The sequence below is a fragment of the Myotis myotis genome, unplaced genomic scaffold (assembly GCF_014108235.1).
Source record: "Myotis myotis isolate mMyoMyo1 unplaced genomic scaffold, mMyoMyo1.p scaffold_m19_p_2, whole genome shotgun sequence".
Taxonomy (NCBI): Eukaryota; Metazoa; Chordata; class Mammalia; order Chiroptera; family Vespertilionidae; genus Myotis; species Myotis myotis.
The window spans coordinates 87,182,448-87,199,872 of record NW_023416324.1 but is presented as its reverse complement, the minus strand read 5'-3'; the positions used below and the strand labels follow the sequence as shown (position 1 = coordinate 87,199,872).

Here is a 17,425-nt window from a genome sequence, read left to right as displayed (position 1 = left end):
TAGTCACCTGATAAAAGAATTAGATCTAGTTTAAATCTGTGGTTTATTATTCTCAGAAAAACTTTTTTAAATCTGTCAGATATCCCTTCTCCTCAAGACTTTCTCTTACAGGCATATATTAAATCATGTAACGCTTGTTAAGATTCATAAATAGAATACTAGTACATGAGTAAATAGGTACATGAATTCTGGATTCTTCTTTGTTATATCCCTCTGAGTCAATTGGATAATTACTTTACTTCTCTAATTTCTTTGGAAAAGATGATCATGCTTTCAGTTTGCAGTGTGGTTGCATCATGAAAAGAAGAGTGTCCAGGAAACAATGTTGTCCTGAGAATACAGGCCAAGATTCCTTTCTTGAAGAGTCTACTCAGCAGAAACAGTGCCACATGCCAGGGGAAGGAATAACCAAAATATTTTGAGGTATTTTTGTCTGTTACGACTGGAGGGAGAAGCGGGGGGGGGGGGGGGGGGGGGGGAGGAGAGAATGAGAAAGACATTCATTCTTACTAAAACTCACTTAGGTCATCCTACTAGCATTCCTGCATGTGAGCATTAAGGTTATGTACCAATTCTTCCTCTGTAGGGTTTTAATGCTGGTGTTCAAGAATGTCATATCTGGCTTATGTAAAAGGAACTATTGGTAAGTAAAAAGAAAGGTAATGCGAGGGCATGACAGAGGTGGAGCTCTGTTTGCATCTTTTCTCTATGGTGAAGTCTGGGGAAGAGCTCTGAGGAAGTACAGCCTGTCTCCCTGTGGAGGGGTGGGCTGAGGCTGTGGGAGAGGCCTTGTGAGGGGGAAGGGGGCTTCAGCATGAAGTTATCAAGGGCCTGATAAAATATTTGAGGACTACTTACTCATCTATGACCAATACATTAAATAGAAGCTCCCTAAAGCTTCTCAAAGATCAAAGTTACTCTCGGTCTCAGGATCAAGGAACCAGGATATGGAAATTAAAAACTCCAAATTATAAAATCCAGCAGACATTTTGACAAATTTTCGGACAGTGAAAAAGAATCCATAAGAAGGAATATTATCTTGATAAAGTAAAACAAATTTGCAAGCATGTTTTTGAAATTATAAGAAAGATAGGAAAGAAAAGGTTTTAGTGAATAAAAATGTGCTTCATTGTAGCCTTAACACTAACTTAATAGATATGTCACTAGTATCATTCACTGTTTTTAGTATTTCATTTTAATAAATGCATATATCATAATGTGTATATCTTCTTACAAGTTAATGCCTGTGTAAATCTTCCCAACTGTCTATTTTTTAATTTGTTTTTTCCTTCTTGAATTTCCAAAAAACATTGTCCTTTAACACAATTTGGAGCAGAAGCACCTATAGCTAGTAGAACTTCTTTGATTCACACATTGTTGATTTTCTTAAGATTACAGAAATAATAGTTGTAAATTGACTTGACTTGTCCAGATGACTGGATAGGAAAATCTGAATACAAATCTTTTTTGGAGCTATCCTTTGATGCCATAGATTTGGGATATTAATGAGAATACATATAATAATATATGTTTATTATCTAAATATGATTACTCAAATTCCTCTATTAGGTCTTTGGATTAGTTTGTTAGGGCTGCTATTAACAAAGTATAGTAGTTCCCCCTTATCCACAGTTTCACTTTCCATAATTTAATTTATCTGGGATCAACAGCAATCCAAAAGTATGAAGTAGAAAATTCCAGAAATAAACAATTCATAACTTTTAAGTTATTTGTTGTACTGAGTAGTGTAATAAATTCTCTAGCCACCTCTAGTCCATCCCACCTGGGTATAAATCACTCTTTGTCTAATATATATATATATATATATATATATATATATATATATATATATATATATATATATATATTACATACAGTGGGGCCTTGACTTACGGGTGTCCCGACTAACGAGTTTTCGAGATACGAGCCGTCTCTTGGCCGATTTTTTGCTTTGAGTTGCGAGCTAAAATTCGGGTTACGAGCCAGTTTCAGATACCCCACCGCTAGTTGGTGCAGCGAACATCACAGTGAACGCCACAACATCAGCCCAGCATCACGTGTCTCACTCGTTCACTTTTGATTTGACATATCGATAATTTGAGTTACAAGCTCCATCACGGAACGAATTAAACTCGTAAGTCAAGGCCCCACTGTATATTGATTTCAGAGAGAAAGGGAGAGGGAGAGAGATAGAAACATCAATGATGAGAGAATCATCGATTGGCCGCCTCCTGCACGCCCCCTACCGGGGATCGAGCCCCACAACCCTGCATGTGCCCTTGACCGGAACCGAACCCGGGACCCTTCAGTTCGCAGGCCAATGCTCTATCCCCTGAGCCAAAGCAGCCAGGGCTAGTGTATCTTCTGTTTGTGCTTCTTCCTCATTAGTCACTTGGTGGCACTCTTGGTAGTCAGATCAACTGTCACAGTAGTATGGTACTGTATTCAAGTAACCTTTATTTTACTTAACAATGGCCCCAAAGTGCAAAAGTAGTAATTCTGGCAATTTGGGTATGCCAAAGAGAATCCATAAAGTGTCTCCTTTAAGTAAAAATGTGAAAGTTATTGACTTAATAAGAGAAGGGGGAAAAATTGGTATGTGGAGGTTGCTCAAATCGTCTAGCCTTTAAATTGTGAGCAAGAAAAAAGACATTATGCTAGTTTTGCTGTAGCACTTCAAACTGCAAATGTTACCCCACAGTGCATGGAAAGTGCTTAGTGAAAATGAAAAAGGCATTAAATTTGTGGGTGGAAGAAATGACCAAAAAGATACCTAGATGGCTCCGTACCATTGGTGGCTTCAGGCATCCACTAGGGGTCATGGAGCGTAACTCCCTCAAAGAAGGGAGACGACTGTACCACAGACTAGGTAGCTTACACAACAGAAGTTGCTTTCCTCACAGTTCAGGAGGCTACAAGGCCAAGATCAAGAGATGTTAAAAGGGTTGGTTTCTTGAAACCTTTTCTCTTGGCCTGTAGATGGCTCTCTTCTCCCTATGTCTTCACATGGTTTTCCGGCTGTGTGAATCTGTGTCCTAATCTCTTCTTATAAAGACCTTAGTCTTATTGGATTAGGCCATACCCCAAATGACCGCATTTAACCTTAATTACATCTTTAAAGACCCTGTGTCCAAATACAGTCACATTCTGAGGTACTGGAGGAATTCACATATGAAATATAACACTTTGAATGCTAATCTCACAGTTAGTGTCATTTTAGGGTACTGTTGTAGATTATACCCTAGCATTTTGATAATTATATATTCTTGCATTAGTTATCAAATGTTTCTTTCTCAGACCAAATTTGTGGAAATAGAATAAAAGCGAATCCCTCTCTTTCATGAAATGCTACCAAGAACAGAGCCACTACCAATGACTAATCCTGATGGCACCTGAGGTTAAGACACCTGCCCTGCATGGCACATTAGCATCAATGACAACCACTTAACACATAATCTATTCCTTACATTGTGTGGCTCTGAGCTCTGCTCACCAGGAAAACAGAGTCCTGGGGTCCCTGTTGCGTTATTTACCTCTTTCTTGAGCTGTTAAGTCCACCACAGCCATTTAGTAAATTATCAGTTTTCTTATTGGCCCTAAATCGTGCCTAATTAAAAATCTGACCTCCACAAGCTAGTCCTCTTCCTAAAGAGACAGAACATAAACAGGAAAAATCAGCTAATTGCTACAAAAACTGCTTTTGTGGCACTGTAATTGGACCTCAGTGAAACAAATGAACCCACTGGGGATTCCTTAATGAATGTTTAACTGCAAACGGTAGTCAGGCACTTAAGCAGCTAGGCGGATGGTCCCTAATGAAATCAAATAAAATCAAATAAAAGAATCTGGCATTTTTACTAACCAGATTTCTTGGCACTATGACATGAAGAATAATATATTTGAGTAAATAAATATAGGAAAAATTATAAATGGAGCAGTGAAAACATGGTTGAAAAGCTCAGATTACACTAAGAAAAATACAACCCATGGAAAAATCCTCAACAAATGGCACATGCTGTTTAATTTCACACACGGATCTCTCTGTCATGAAAGTCACTTGAGGGAACTACTGAATTTGAGTTGTACTATTTTCTTATTGACACTTAAGTGCAATTTCTTTTCTTTACCTTTCTTTAAATTTATTTTTAATCTTAAAGAATATTTAAAAATCGACAAGCATTAGCATCACAGTTTTCAATCAATGTTATCAATGTGCTTCCTCGGGGAGTCAATGACATTTCTAATTTATTATTCCCTTGCCTAATAGATGATAAATGAATTCTAATGACAGTGAAATAGCTGTATAATTTAGATTTCTTCCCGGTTATATCAATACTAAAGAAAACCTTAATAAATTGCTTTTATCATTATAAATAATTTAATGATGTGTACACACCAGTTGTGACTAAGAATGTTAACACTCACTAACATTTGTGAGTTTTCACTTTCCTTGGCATCTTGCTACTTTCAGCCCCCTTTGTGTGCACCTAGGCAGGGGCCGTACAGTGGAATACCAGTGGAATGTGGGCAGAGTCAGATATGCCACTTCCAGGCCTGACCCATAAATATCCCAAGACCTTCCATGTCTTTTGCTACGACTTGTTAGAGACTATCGAAGACTGGGGTATGGAAGTAGTTAACAAGAATAAACACAAAGGATATCAAATTGTGATTCCCAAATTTATACTATCACAACACCCACATCATCCAGAAAACTGTTATTAATGAAAACTCTTGGGCCCCAACCTAAAATCACTGAATGAGAAACTTGAGAGTAGGTCAAAAATCTGCTTCAGCAAGCCCTCCAGGTGATTCTCAGACATTTGACAGTTTGAGTACTACTGCTCTCCAAGAGGCTTACTAGTTGGAAGAATCTGGGGTCCCTGAATAAATGCGCAGATGAGAAACTAATCCTTCCCCGCCCTAAGTCATGGGAGAGTAACTCAGGCAAGGGATAGCTCTCAATTAGGCTAAAATGCTAGAAGTTTTGTGTCGGCTATTATAGAAATCAACATGATATGCCCACACTCATATATCAGTGAAGAAACCTTTTACATAAAATTTACATCCTTTTAGTTTCAGCTTCCTTTGTACCTATGCAGGGGTCATATAATATATATGCTAATTCCTTACCAACGGGATGTGGGGAGAAGTGATGTGTGCCACTTCTAGGCTTGGCCTATAAAATGTTCCACGGCATTGTCTATATGGTCTTTATTTTCACGTTGCTCATTGGATGGATATACAAGACGATGCAATCCTAGGGTCTCTATATGTATCAAAGCCTAGGTGACCATTATAACTGGTCGCTATGACATGCACTGACCACGAGCGGGCAGACACATGAGCTGCCCCTGGTGGTTAGTGTGTTCCCACAAAGGGAGCATCACTCAGCTGACAGACCTGTCCTGATGGCCCACCAACCCGGCGACAGCCACTCACTCCCTCAGTAGTCCTGCAGGTCCAATCTCTGGAGAACGGGCCAGGCACCAACAGACCAGTGCCGCAGACACAATCCTGACCGCACTGCCAGACTCCTGGAAGTCAGGCTCATGGCCGCTTCCCCTCCCTAGACACTCCACAAGGAAGAAAGGATATAAAAGTGGGTGCAGATAGCTCCTGAAAACTGACACAAACATCAGTGGGACTGATCCGGATCCTGGGCCTGCAAGGGTATCCCATCGCCCACCCAGAAGGCTGATCGCATCCCCACCACCCCCACCCCTTAGAACCCTATCCGTGCACAAATTTGTATGTATATAATTATCCAAGGATATGTTTGTATGTATATAATTATCCAAGGATATGTTTTTATTGATTTTATAGGGAGAGGAAGGGAGAAAGAGAGATATCAACGTGAGAGAGAAGCATTAACATTAATCAGTTGTCTCCCTAACCTGGGATGGAACCCGAAACCTAGGTATATGCCCTGAGTGGGAATGGAATCTACAACTTTTAGTGTATGGAACAACTCTCCAATCAATTGAGCCACCCAGTCAAGGCACTGGGAGATTATTTTAATTAATATATACATTTTGAAAATGAGGAAACTGATATCCAAGTTAAGCAATTTGACTAAAATCATGTTACTGTTTTGTCCAAATCAGGCAGAAAACACACATATATTATACAACACTAGAGGCCTGGTGCACAAATTTGTGCACGGCTGGAGTCCTTCACGGCTGAGTAGGGCCGTCTCACCCAGTCCCAATTGAGCTGGCCAGCTGAGGGGAAGGACCGTGGGAGGTTGGCTGTGGGAGTGCACTGACCACCAGGGGGCAGCTCCTGCGTTGAACGTCTGCCCCCTGGTGGTCAGTGCGCATCATAGCTACCGGCTAGTTGTCTGGTCTTAATAGTTGCTTAGGCTTATATATATATATATATATATATGTGTGTGTATATATATAGATACAGTCTGTGTCCTCATGGAAAACTTTAACATAATTTTCAACATAATACTTCATATTTTTTCTTTATAAATGTGTTTCCCTTCACATATTTACTTTATTAGATATTTAGTAGGAATAAAACCACTTATATAATTTTGGATGCTTCTCTACCATTCATTATATCTACCCTTTCATGTCATTAATACAAATTTGAGCACTTGTTATTTGCTAGGTGCTCTCCAGAAAATAACTTCTTTTTTAATACTTGGCTATAAACTATATTTGTTTTACTGAAGCTAAGTTGGCTCTGAAGGATCGGAAGAGAGCTTTATCTCAGTAATTACTTGAAAAAATATTTGTAAAATGCTGATACAATTTAGCAAATAGCATATAAAGCAGTTGTTATGAAAAATCTAGAATGAGTCAATAGACCAATTTGTGTGTGTGTGTGTGTGTGTGTGTGTGTGTGTGTGTGTGTGTTCTGGTTCTTCCATAACCTAATTGTGAAAACTTTACCCAGTCGTTTTAGACCCTAGCTCTCAACATTGTCTAGTGCAAAATTAGGAATTGTGCTAAATGAACTCTAAATTCTCTTCCACCTCTAGATCTGTGATTCTAATGAAAAAACCTTAAATTTAGATTCCAGGTAGGATCAATGAGATTTTATTCAATGGGATGGTGTTTCCCCTCTTTTTGGAAAAACAAACGAACTATTCTGTTACCTTGAAATGCTGAGAATAATGTAGACCTTAGTCAAGTTCAGAATATTAATGCATGGCCTTTGCTGTTACAAAAATGGATTACATGAGGACAGTAAATATTTCAATTGTCTTAAACATGGTCAGCCAATTAGGATTATTGAATGCCTTTATAAAGTGAATGGGGGTCACCAGAAATTATGCAATGTGGCAACCCCGAAAACAAGATCATTTAGAGTCACTATGGTTATATCCTAATTTGCAGGATGGAGTTGCAGCTCTCCCAACTGGGGCAAGTTTCTTAAACACTTAATCTTCATTTACCTTATCTTCTAAGTAAGCATATTAATAATATATACTTTACATGTTGACTATATATTAAGTCATATACTTGTCTGGCTCAAATGAGGTAGTTTATATAAAGGATTTTTACTAACTGCAATAAATTTTATTATGTGTTTGTGTCTAAGACATTTTCATTTTCACTTCAAATTCTTAAATTCGGGTTAAACCCTGGCTGGTGTTCTCAGTAGCTGGAGCATTGGCCCCCACATCTTAGGGTCCCAGGTTGGATTCCTGGTCAAGTACACATACTTGGGTTGCAGGTTAGATCTCCACCTCTGTAAGAGTGCGTGGGGGAGGAAACCAATCAATGTGGCTCTCACACGTCTCTCTCTCTCTCTCTCTCTCTCTCTCTCTCTCTCTCTCTCTCTCTCTCTCTCTCTCTCTCTTTTCCCCTACCTCCATCCCTTAAACTCTCTCTAAAAATCTAAAAGTCCATGGATCCCGGCCTGTGTTGCTCAGTGGTTGAGCACTGACCCATGAACCAAGAGGTTATCAATTTGATTCCTGGTCAGGGCACATGCCCAGATTGCAGGTTCGACGCCCCAGTGGGGGGGCAGCCACGATGATTCTCTATTTCATTGATGTTTCTATCTCTCTATTCCTCTCCCTTCTTCTTTCTCTAAAATAAATAAAAACATTTTTTAAAAAGAAATAAGTAAATAAAAAATAAAAATCAATGCAAAAATTATCTTCAGGTGATGATTAACAAAAAAAAAATTTTTCAGGTTAAAAAAGAGAAAAGAAGAATGCAATGGCAGTAGAATCTCTGATTCAGATTAATTGTAGATATGCTGGAGCTGGTAACTCAAGTTACCAAATTAATTTAAAACACAGTTTATTTTTCTCCATGTGAGTATAGTACTTGAAATAACTGCTAGCAAATTGTTTTCAAGTAGAGATCCTTCGGGACTATTTAAATAAATAGTTAAGACTCATTTGAAATTAGCAGCTCTCATTTGCATACAAACAAAATAATGTGTTAAAGCCTTTAAAAACTGTTCAGTGGTATGAATTTAAATTCTGGGCCCTAAGGAACAGTATGTACACCTGTAATTCATGAAGCCTAGCTGTTTACCTGTAGCTCGAAGCCACAAACTCATTTCTTTAAGTAGTGAACTAGTCCAGGAAAATGTATCTTCCAGGTTTTTAGAACCCAGTGCACTTTATCTCCAATTTTTAGTGTCTGGTTTTCAGTTTCAGACTTTCCCCCTGGTTTTGTCATCATTGTATGTGGAGTCTGGGGTCTTTGGCATAAGAGCAATAGGATTCTCAATACAAATGAGATGCTAGCTGAAGCCGCAGACATTCCCACCCACATCTCTTCATGGTCCCCTTCAACTCCCACCCCATACCTCTGATTGACTAGAAATTTCTGAGCCCCTAGCCTTCATCATTTCCCACATCCTTGGAGATTGAAATTAGTTGCTGATATTGGGATTTAAAATGGAATCTGACATCTAGCTAGCAGTTCTCTCATCTATTCAATTAATTCCTGTTTATCGAACATATATTATTGCTGTTAGTAATGCAATGCTATTTCAGGCATTTCCACTGAACTCAAGATTGACAATTACTAAGGAATTTTCAATGAAAAGCGCTAAGGATGCAATAGGAATAATTATAGGTTACTATGGTAGAAAATAAGGAGCACTTAATTTGATATAGGGAAATTCAAAAATATTGTCTTTAGGAGGTTATGGTAAGATCTAAGCAAAGATATGAAAGATATTTAAGAGTTATTTGAGTAAATGTAATGGTGGGCAGGAATTTTTCCAGTATATACAGAACTTCTTCAGTGATACTAGAGCCCCTCACATCTTTATGTAAAAATCATTGTGAAGACAGACAGCAAAAGGATTCTCTTTTTGGATGTGAGTACCACTCTTGAGATGTTTCCATTGACTCCATTCTTACATTCAATCATAGAAAAATATTGTTAGAGATTTGTAAAGGTGGTAGGTCTTAAGGAGATAAGATTATCTCCAGGGAACTTCAGTTTTCATAATTAAAATATAGACCAAATAAGGAATTAGAGATAATGGGAGTTCTGTTCTCAATATGATGGTGATTGAAAGTTTGTTTCTTTATCTACTGCTTCATAGTCCCACAGATTCTGATAGTGGTTTCAAATGGTTTCAGGTTAATTTACAATGTTGAACTAAAACCTGATACTTTTACTGAGAATTATTCATATTTGTCACATCTCTATTTGAAGGTCTAAGAACATTCAATGGACCTACAATGAAACCAAGAAAAAGACATGTGTGCAGTGTATAGTAAATAATGTGTTCAAATAGATATTTTTTCTCATGTAAGGATAAATGTTGGGAAAGAACTTAAAATAAAGAAAACTATAGAAAAGGGATCAGTATGTCAAAGTTTCAAAGAGCAAGCAAATCTAAGAAGTATTCATTGGGTCAACCAGATAAAATTTTTGAAGCTATTTTCAACAGATGCTACAATATCTAAAACATACCTGCAGTGGATGGTGCTAAAGATAAAAAAGAACAAGGTAAAAAAAAGAAATGGACGGTGGGCTCACATAGGAGGGGCTCAGAATGAACATACTGAAAGGGAGCCAAATGGCAATAGTAGATCTTAAATGTGCATTGGAGGTAGCAAAGAAAAGAAATAACTATGGGGTAGCAAATAATACTAGATGCAAATCTGAGAAAATCTCCCCTATGAAGAATAATCAAGGACAGATATTAAAGTGATGAAATAAAAGTTTATAGTTTTAAAGGACACATGATTCCCTAAGAATAGAAAGTAAATAAGATCAAGGCTAAAAATAATAACTGCAAAGGCAAATTGAAAGATTCACAATGTTTATTTTTTGAGGTAAAAAAAAAACAAAAACAAGACACCAAAAAAGCAAAAACCTTCTACTATATACAAAACAATTAACAAACTGAAATTATGATTCCTTTGAATGAAAATAATAAAGGGTTATTTCATATATTTTTAGGAAAAGAGACAATGTTTATTTAGTAATGACGTATTTCATTTTTTTTTTAATATCAAAAAAATACTTCACATGGCAAGGTGTGGCTCAATGGTTGATTGTTGACCCAGGAACAGAGTGGCCACTGGTTCAATTCCCAGTCAGGGCACAAAAGAAAGAAAGAAAGAAAAAGGAAAGAAAGAAGGAAGAAAAGAAGGAAGGAAGAAAGGAAGGGAGGGAGGGAGGGAGGAAAGGAGGGAGGGAGAGAGGGAGGGAGGAAGAGAGGAAGGAGGGAAGAAAGAAAATATTTCAATATACAGAAAGCCAGAAAATATGCCACATGTATATTATTTTTAAAATAAAAATATGTCTAATCACTATGTTATACGTCTGAAAATAATATAATATTGTATGTCAACTATAATTGAAAATTAAATGTAAATAAATTTAAAAATAGAAATAGAACTTGAACATGGGTATCAACTAATCAAGAGACAAACACAATTTAGGTTCTCAGAAATTCTTAAGTTCCTTCTCGGGCCAATGAAAAGCATTGATATAATTAAAACATTAACTATTAATTATAAATGGAAATATTCAAAATAAATTTCAAGAAGATGTGTAATGTTAAATAAGTTATTCACATCAATGTCCTATTATGTTAACAAAGATAAGATAGAGAAAAGATGAGTTTGAAATAAAGTATATAATGTTTATTGGTTTAATAACATTTTAAGAAATCACAAATTTGAACAGTATAAAACATTACAAAAGACAATAAATTATAGGAGATAGTCACATATGTACTTGAGTTTCTAAGAAATCAAGTAAACAATAAAATAATAAGAAATTATTTTGGATATCATAATGGATATTATATATTTAAATATTTATATAAGTAATCTATCTTTGTATTTGTCATCTATCTTCTATTTATCTTCTATGTATATCTCCTATTCTAAGTAATAATTAATATAATGTCCTATAATAGGCAATAAAGTAAATATGTGTGGACTACATATAGAAAAAAACAATTTTTTAAAGAAAATACTATACTAAGGAATAAACAAAATCCCTGAAAATTCTGAAAGAAGAAAATTTGTGAGCTATAATGCCTGACAATAATTCACCAAAATCACTATTTGTAAATAAGAAATATAAAAATACTATCTATATGAAAACAAATGAGATGAGACTAAAGCTATATTTTAAGTCACTGTGTGGTAATTTATTACAATCACTACAGAAAAAATAATACAGAAACCAATAAAAAACTTTCTTCATAAAAGGAAAAATGCAGATTCAAACCACATCAATAAAGGAATTAACATTAATCAAACAAAATAGCCTCAATGATATATACATTTATATACCACATAATGATGTTTTGGTAAATGATGGACCGTGGACCCCATAATACCATGTTGGTCCCATAAGATTATAAAGGAGCTAAAAAAATTAGTATTACCTGTACAGCTATAACTGTCCTAATATAGCACATCATATTCCTCATGTGCTTATGGTGATTCTGGTGTAAACAAACCTACTTCATTGTCAGTGTATAAAAGTATAGTACCTACAATTATATAGTATATAATAATTGATAATAATAATAATTGATTATATTACTGGTTAATGTATGCCATGTTATACCAGTAACAACTTTCTACATCTCCTTTCTTCCACATCTCTTGATTGCATCATTTTTTCTTATGCTTGATTTAGTCTCCCATTGTTTCATACAGTAACACATTGTACAGGCTTGTAGCCTAGGCACCATCCTTGTCATTAAGGAGCACATGACTGTAAAGTAAAAATTAACAAAAGTACAGTAGGAAATGGAAAAAGTCATAATCAACATGAGAAATTTTAGTACTCCTTTTTTGGTAACTAAACTTAAATGAGTTAGATTTTAAGAATTCAATTCCCATAATGTAAAAGCCTGTTCTAATACATCTATGTAGGCTCATATCCAGAAGAAACTCATTCTTTTCAACTATACCTGGAGTCATTTACAAAAAGTGTCATGTAACTGGCCACAAAGAAAGTCTTCATCAGATTTATAGTATTTTAGAGGTCATGTTCTGGTCACAATACAATTAAATCAGAAATCAACTTTGAAAAAGTAGTTGAGCCCTCGCTGATTTGCTCAGTGCTTAGAGTGTCAACCTGCGAACTGAAGGGTCTGGTGTTGGATTCTAGTCAAGGGTGCATTCTTTGTTTGCAGGCTTAATCCCTGACCCCGACCAACCAGGGCTTGTGTGGGAGGAAACCAGTCCATGTGTCTCTCTCACATTGACATTTCTCTCTTCTTTGTCTCTCCCTTTCCCTTCCACTCTCTCTAAAAATCAATGGGAAAAATATCCTTGGGTGAGGATAAACAAAAAAAACACCAATAGCAAAAAAAGGTAATTGAAATGTAACATTATATTTGAAAACTGGAAAACATCATTCTAAATAATTTTTACAATTAAGAATAAATCATGCAGAAATTATGAAATATTAAAGACTGAATGACAATAAAGGCATATAACTCAAAACTTGTTGGAGACAAGCAAAAAAGAAAAAAGCCCTTATGTGGGATTTTGTATCCTCAATGCATTTAATTAAAAAAGAAAAGACTGAAAAATTTTATGCTAGCATATGTACCAGAAAACTATAAAAAAGCACAAATTAAGAAATGAATTCAAGTAAATGTTAAGTAACATTAAAGTAAAATAATCTTAAATTGGGAACATAAAATATATATTAAACCTTATCAAGAATGCAAAAAATAAATCTCTGAAAAGACTTGAAATGAACAAATTGGGAATGATGAATAAGGAAAACATGTATGAAATGAATATATTCCATGTGCAAATAGACTTAGCTATAGTTATAATAGAGATTGAATATACATACTATGAAAAATTATATGCTAATGTATTTAAAAGTAGACATGAAATGAAAATTTTCTAGAAATATAAAACTTCCTAAAATAATAAAAGAAGAAGAAAAACTGAATACCCAATATATATTTAAGAAATGAAAATGACTAAAAGAACACCCTGCCCCCAAACCTCTAAAATCAACTGGGTGATTTTATAGGGGAAATTTACAAAAGTTAAAGCCATAAACAGTTCCTATTACAAACTATTTGAGAATACATACTAAGAAAATACATTTATATGCTTCATTTTATGAGATCAGTGCAAATTTTAAAGGTGATTTCAAATAATAAAATGTGACCTAGTAAAAAATTGTACCAGCAAAGTGAAAATGGTTGAATTTACAACCACAGTAATGGTAAAGTAGACATCAAACCAATAGTAATAGTTGCAAATGATAGAAAACAAATAACTCATAAATTGCAATACCTCTTCATAAAAAAATACCTTCCCAATTAAGTGATTTGAAGGGAAATCTTTCATAATCTGAACAAAATGTATTTTTTGAACATCAGTTGGCATCATTGTACTTAATGGCAGAACTTGAGAAATATATAAATCAAAGGCAAGCACAATATAAATCCCTCTTATCATTATCACTCTACTGGAGCTTCTAGCCAGTAAACCTAAAGAAGAAAAAAAGCATAATGATTATAAATAAAATTTTTTAAAGTTGTTATTTTTGACATGTTTTTAGATAAGGGATACAAAAATAAGTAATATGGAATCAGTAATAGTTTATTAAGATTGCTAGATATGCGTTCAACCTACATAAATCAGTAGCATTAGAGAATGTAGTAAATAGAAGTGTTTTTATTACTTCAATGGTTTTGGATACTAATGGACTAGGCCAAACAATGACAACATAGAACATTTCCTGATTGTTTTTGTTGCTTTTTTGGAATTTGGAAAAGAGCTAAAAGTTAACTCTTAAAGGAAATTTATTTTTAAATAATTGGTTTATGAATTTGTACTTTATCCTTAACAATTGTTTTTTAAAAGATAGCAATAAGTACTAGTTAAATTTCACTGCATATTTTCTTCTTTTTGAGAATTCAATAATTGTAACTATAAAGTTCATTTCACACAGCTGGAGAAACGCTTACATTGTGGTGAACTTAATACCATGACTGCCTTCAGAGCAGTAAATAGCAGTTCATTTTTGGGTGCCTCTTTGATCTATTTTAGAGGCTGAACTAATGACTCATGCATAGCTGGCCTTTCTTCTGTAGCAGTGATCCTTCAAATATCTCTGATTTTCTGTGATTAAAATCATCAAAGACTATTGTTTACAATATTTTAAAGTGCAGAAATATCAACTCATGGAAAATCAAGTGTATTTATATGGTATATTTTAAGATGTCCTGGTAAAGACTTTTGAAGATACTTTCCTAATGCATAACTTTGTTTTCAGTAAACAATGACTAAACTGTGAAAATACTGAAATGATTGCATACTGTCAAAATAAGCAGATCTTTTCTTATAGTTTTTGAATGTTCATTTCATGGTTATATTAATTTATAAGACAAAATTTAAGATGAGTCTTAATAGCTTTTACTTATAAGTATGCTCTTTATAAAATATTTTGTATCTCAAGTTTTAAAAGATATATTTTTGAGGGCAAGTGCTGGGTGGTAGGGGAGGTTGGGAGGCGGTCAATGGGGAAAAAAAAAGGAGACATATGTACTACTATTTGTAATCCCTTAATCAATAAAATAAAATTAAATTAATAAGATATATTTTATGCATGATAGACTGAATTTCTAAATGAAACTTATTGGAACATCATTTACAATTTGAAAAATTATATCATCAATTATTTTCTATCACCAATATTAAATAATATAACTCTTTTAAATGAATATTTTTCTTTTCTTGTTAGGAACTCTATCAGAAAATCCTATATAATAAAAGCCTACTATGCTAAGTGTCCAGTCAACCAGTTGGCCATTCAACCAATCAAAGCATAATATGCTAATGATATGCTAAGGCCGCTCAACTGCTCACTATGATGTGCACTGACCACCAAGGGGCAGACACTCCAACTGGCAGGTTAGCTTGCTCCTGGGGTCTGGCTGATCGGGACTGAGTGAGATGGACCAGACACTCCCTGGAGCCCTCCCACAGTCCCTCCCTGGCTGGTCAACCTCCAATGTCCCTCCACAACCCCAATCCTGCACCGGTGGGGTCCTTCGGCCTGGCCTGTGCCTTCTTGCAATCCGGGACCCCTCAGGGGATGTTACAAGAGCTGGTTTCAGCCCAATCCTACAGGCCAGACCGACAGACCCCACTGGTGCACGAATTCATGCACGGAGCCTCTAGTATAGTATAAGGGGAAGAAATAGCCTTATCTCCTTATCATTTGCTATGCCACACATCACACTATCTCCCATCCAGTTGGTTCCAAGTGAACTCTGCAAAATTCTATGACCTTAAGTGGAAACCACTCATCTTAATGAAATGCATAATTATTGCTATTTTTAAAAAATAGAGAAACTTTAAAGTGCATAAATATCGACTCATGGTATTCAGTCACCACAATATAAACATTTCTCCAGCTGTGTGGAATGAACTTCATAGTTACAATTATTTCTGTAAGTTTATTGTCAGTAACAATACATTTTCTTAGTTTTCTTTTTTTAAGAATAAAACTATTTGCTGAAGGTATGTTTGATTATGTAGAAAATCCTAAGGATACTGCAGAAAAGCATTAAAATTTATAAGTGAATTTAATAAGAATGTAGATTCAAAGTCAACATACAAAAGCAATTGTATATATTATCAAGGTATAACTAGAAAATAATTTTTATTTTATTTTATTTTTCCTTTTTTTTAAATTAAATTTTATTGGGGTGACATTAGTCTACATGAACATATAGGTTTCATGTGTGGATTACTAAATTACAGAATCTGTATATAGCTCCATGTGCCCACCACCCAAAGTCAAATCTTCTCCTGTCACCTCATATTAGGACCCCTTTTCCCCGCCACCCCCTTCCTCTGGCAACCACCACACTGCTGTTGTGTTCATAAGTTTCAGTTTCATATTCCACATATGAGTGAAATCATATAGTTCTTAGCTTTTTTTGTCTGACTTATTTCACTTTGTATTGTGTTCTCAAGGTCCATCCATGTTGTAAATGACACTTTTTCATCCTTTCTTATGGCCGCGTAGTACTCCATTGTGTATATATCACTTCTTCTTTATCCAGCCCTTTTGTTTTAGTAAGTAGCTTTCATATCTGAGATTGAACTGCTTTAAGGATACCTCCTCTCTCTTCAGTGTTCATGATTACCTGGCTTCTCTTTTCTAGTTCACCTGACCAAGTAGACTGGTGCATGCCTATGTGTGCTGCTGCCTGTACTGTGTGTTCTGTGGACTGCATTTAACTTCAAGATCAAACTGCAGATAGAGAAACTAAGTTCCTCCTTAGCCCTCCTTCATGTTTCCACTCCTTCAAAATCTGTCTGCTTATGTTAAGTGTTCCGGAAAGCAACCTTCAGATTAGCACCATCAATCAGAGTTCATTTTTTTTTTTGAACTTCTGTGATTCTTTTTCTTCCATGCACAGTTCAGATATGAGTATGCAATGTGAATAAGCAGAATTTGGATATTCTGAATGCAACTCTTTTCATTTTGGGATTTCCTCCATTCTCTTCAATATGCACAGTATCCAAGTTTCATTGTTTTGTTCGTTCAGCCAGAAATATTTTGGAGTTTCCTATGTGCATTCCCTGCCATTACCACTTGCCCGAAGGACTAAACTTAACTCCTCAAAGATTGGAATTATTTGTACACCTGCCTGTCTCCTTCCCACTGGGAAGCAGGGATTGTCTGCTAAAATATACATGCTCTGTTCACTGTCTAGTTCCTATAGGTGGCTCCTTTTAAGCTAGGTTTTATAGTTATTTTCTGTAAGGAGGTTCATTCAGCTACCTAGAAGTGAAAAACTTGCAGTGGTTTTGAATGGATTCTGCTTCTATTCAGACTGATATTTTTGCTATTATTTCTTTGATAATTTTCTTCTTCTTTTTTTTCTTTCTCTATTTCTGGACTTATTATTTAGATTCTGGCATTCCCTGGCTTAATTATCTATGGCTCACCTTTTCTCTCAAAATTTA

General features: G+C 35.4%; 1 long non-coding RNA gene across 4 annotated transcripts in view; it reads left to right on the top strand.

The window, feature by feature from the left end:
- The window catches only part of LOC118677043, a 54,804-nt gene that overhangs the window by 32,585 nt on the left and 4,794 nt on the right, over positions 1-17,425 (top strand). For all 4 annotated transcript variants that reach the window (XR_004974309.1, XR_004974308.1, XR_004974307.1 and 1 more), the window contains exons 3-4: positions 278-423; positions 587-643. This is a non-coding gene — a long non-coding RNA (uncharacterized LOC118677043). The remainder of the gene's footprint in view (positions 1-277; positions 424-586; positions 644-17,425) is intronic.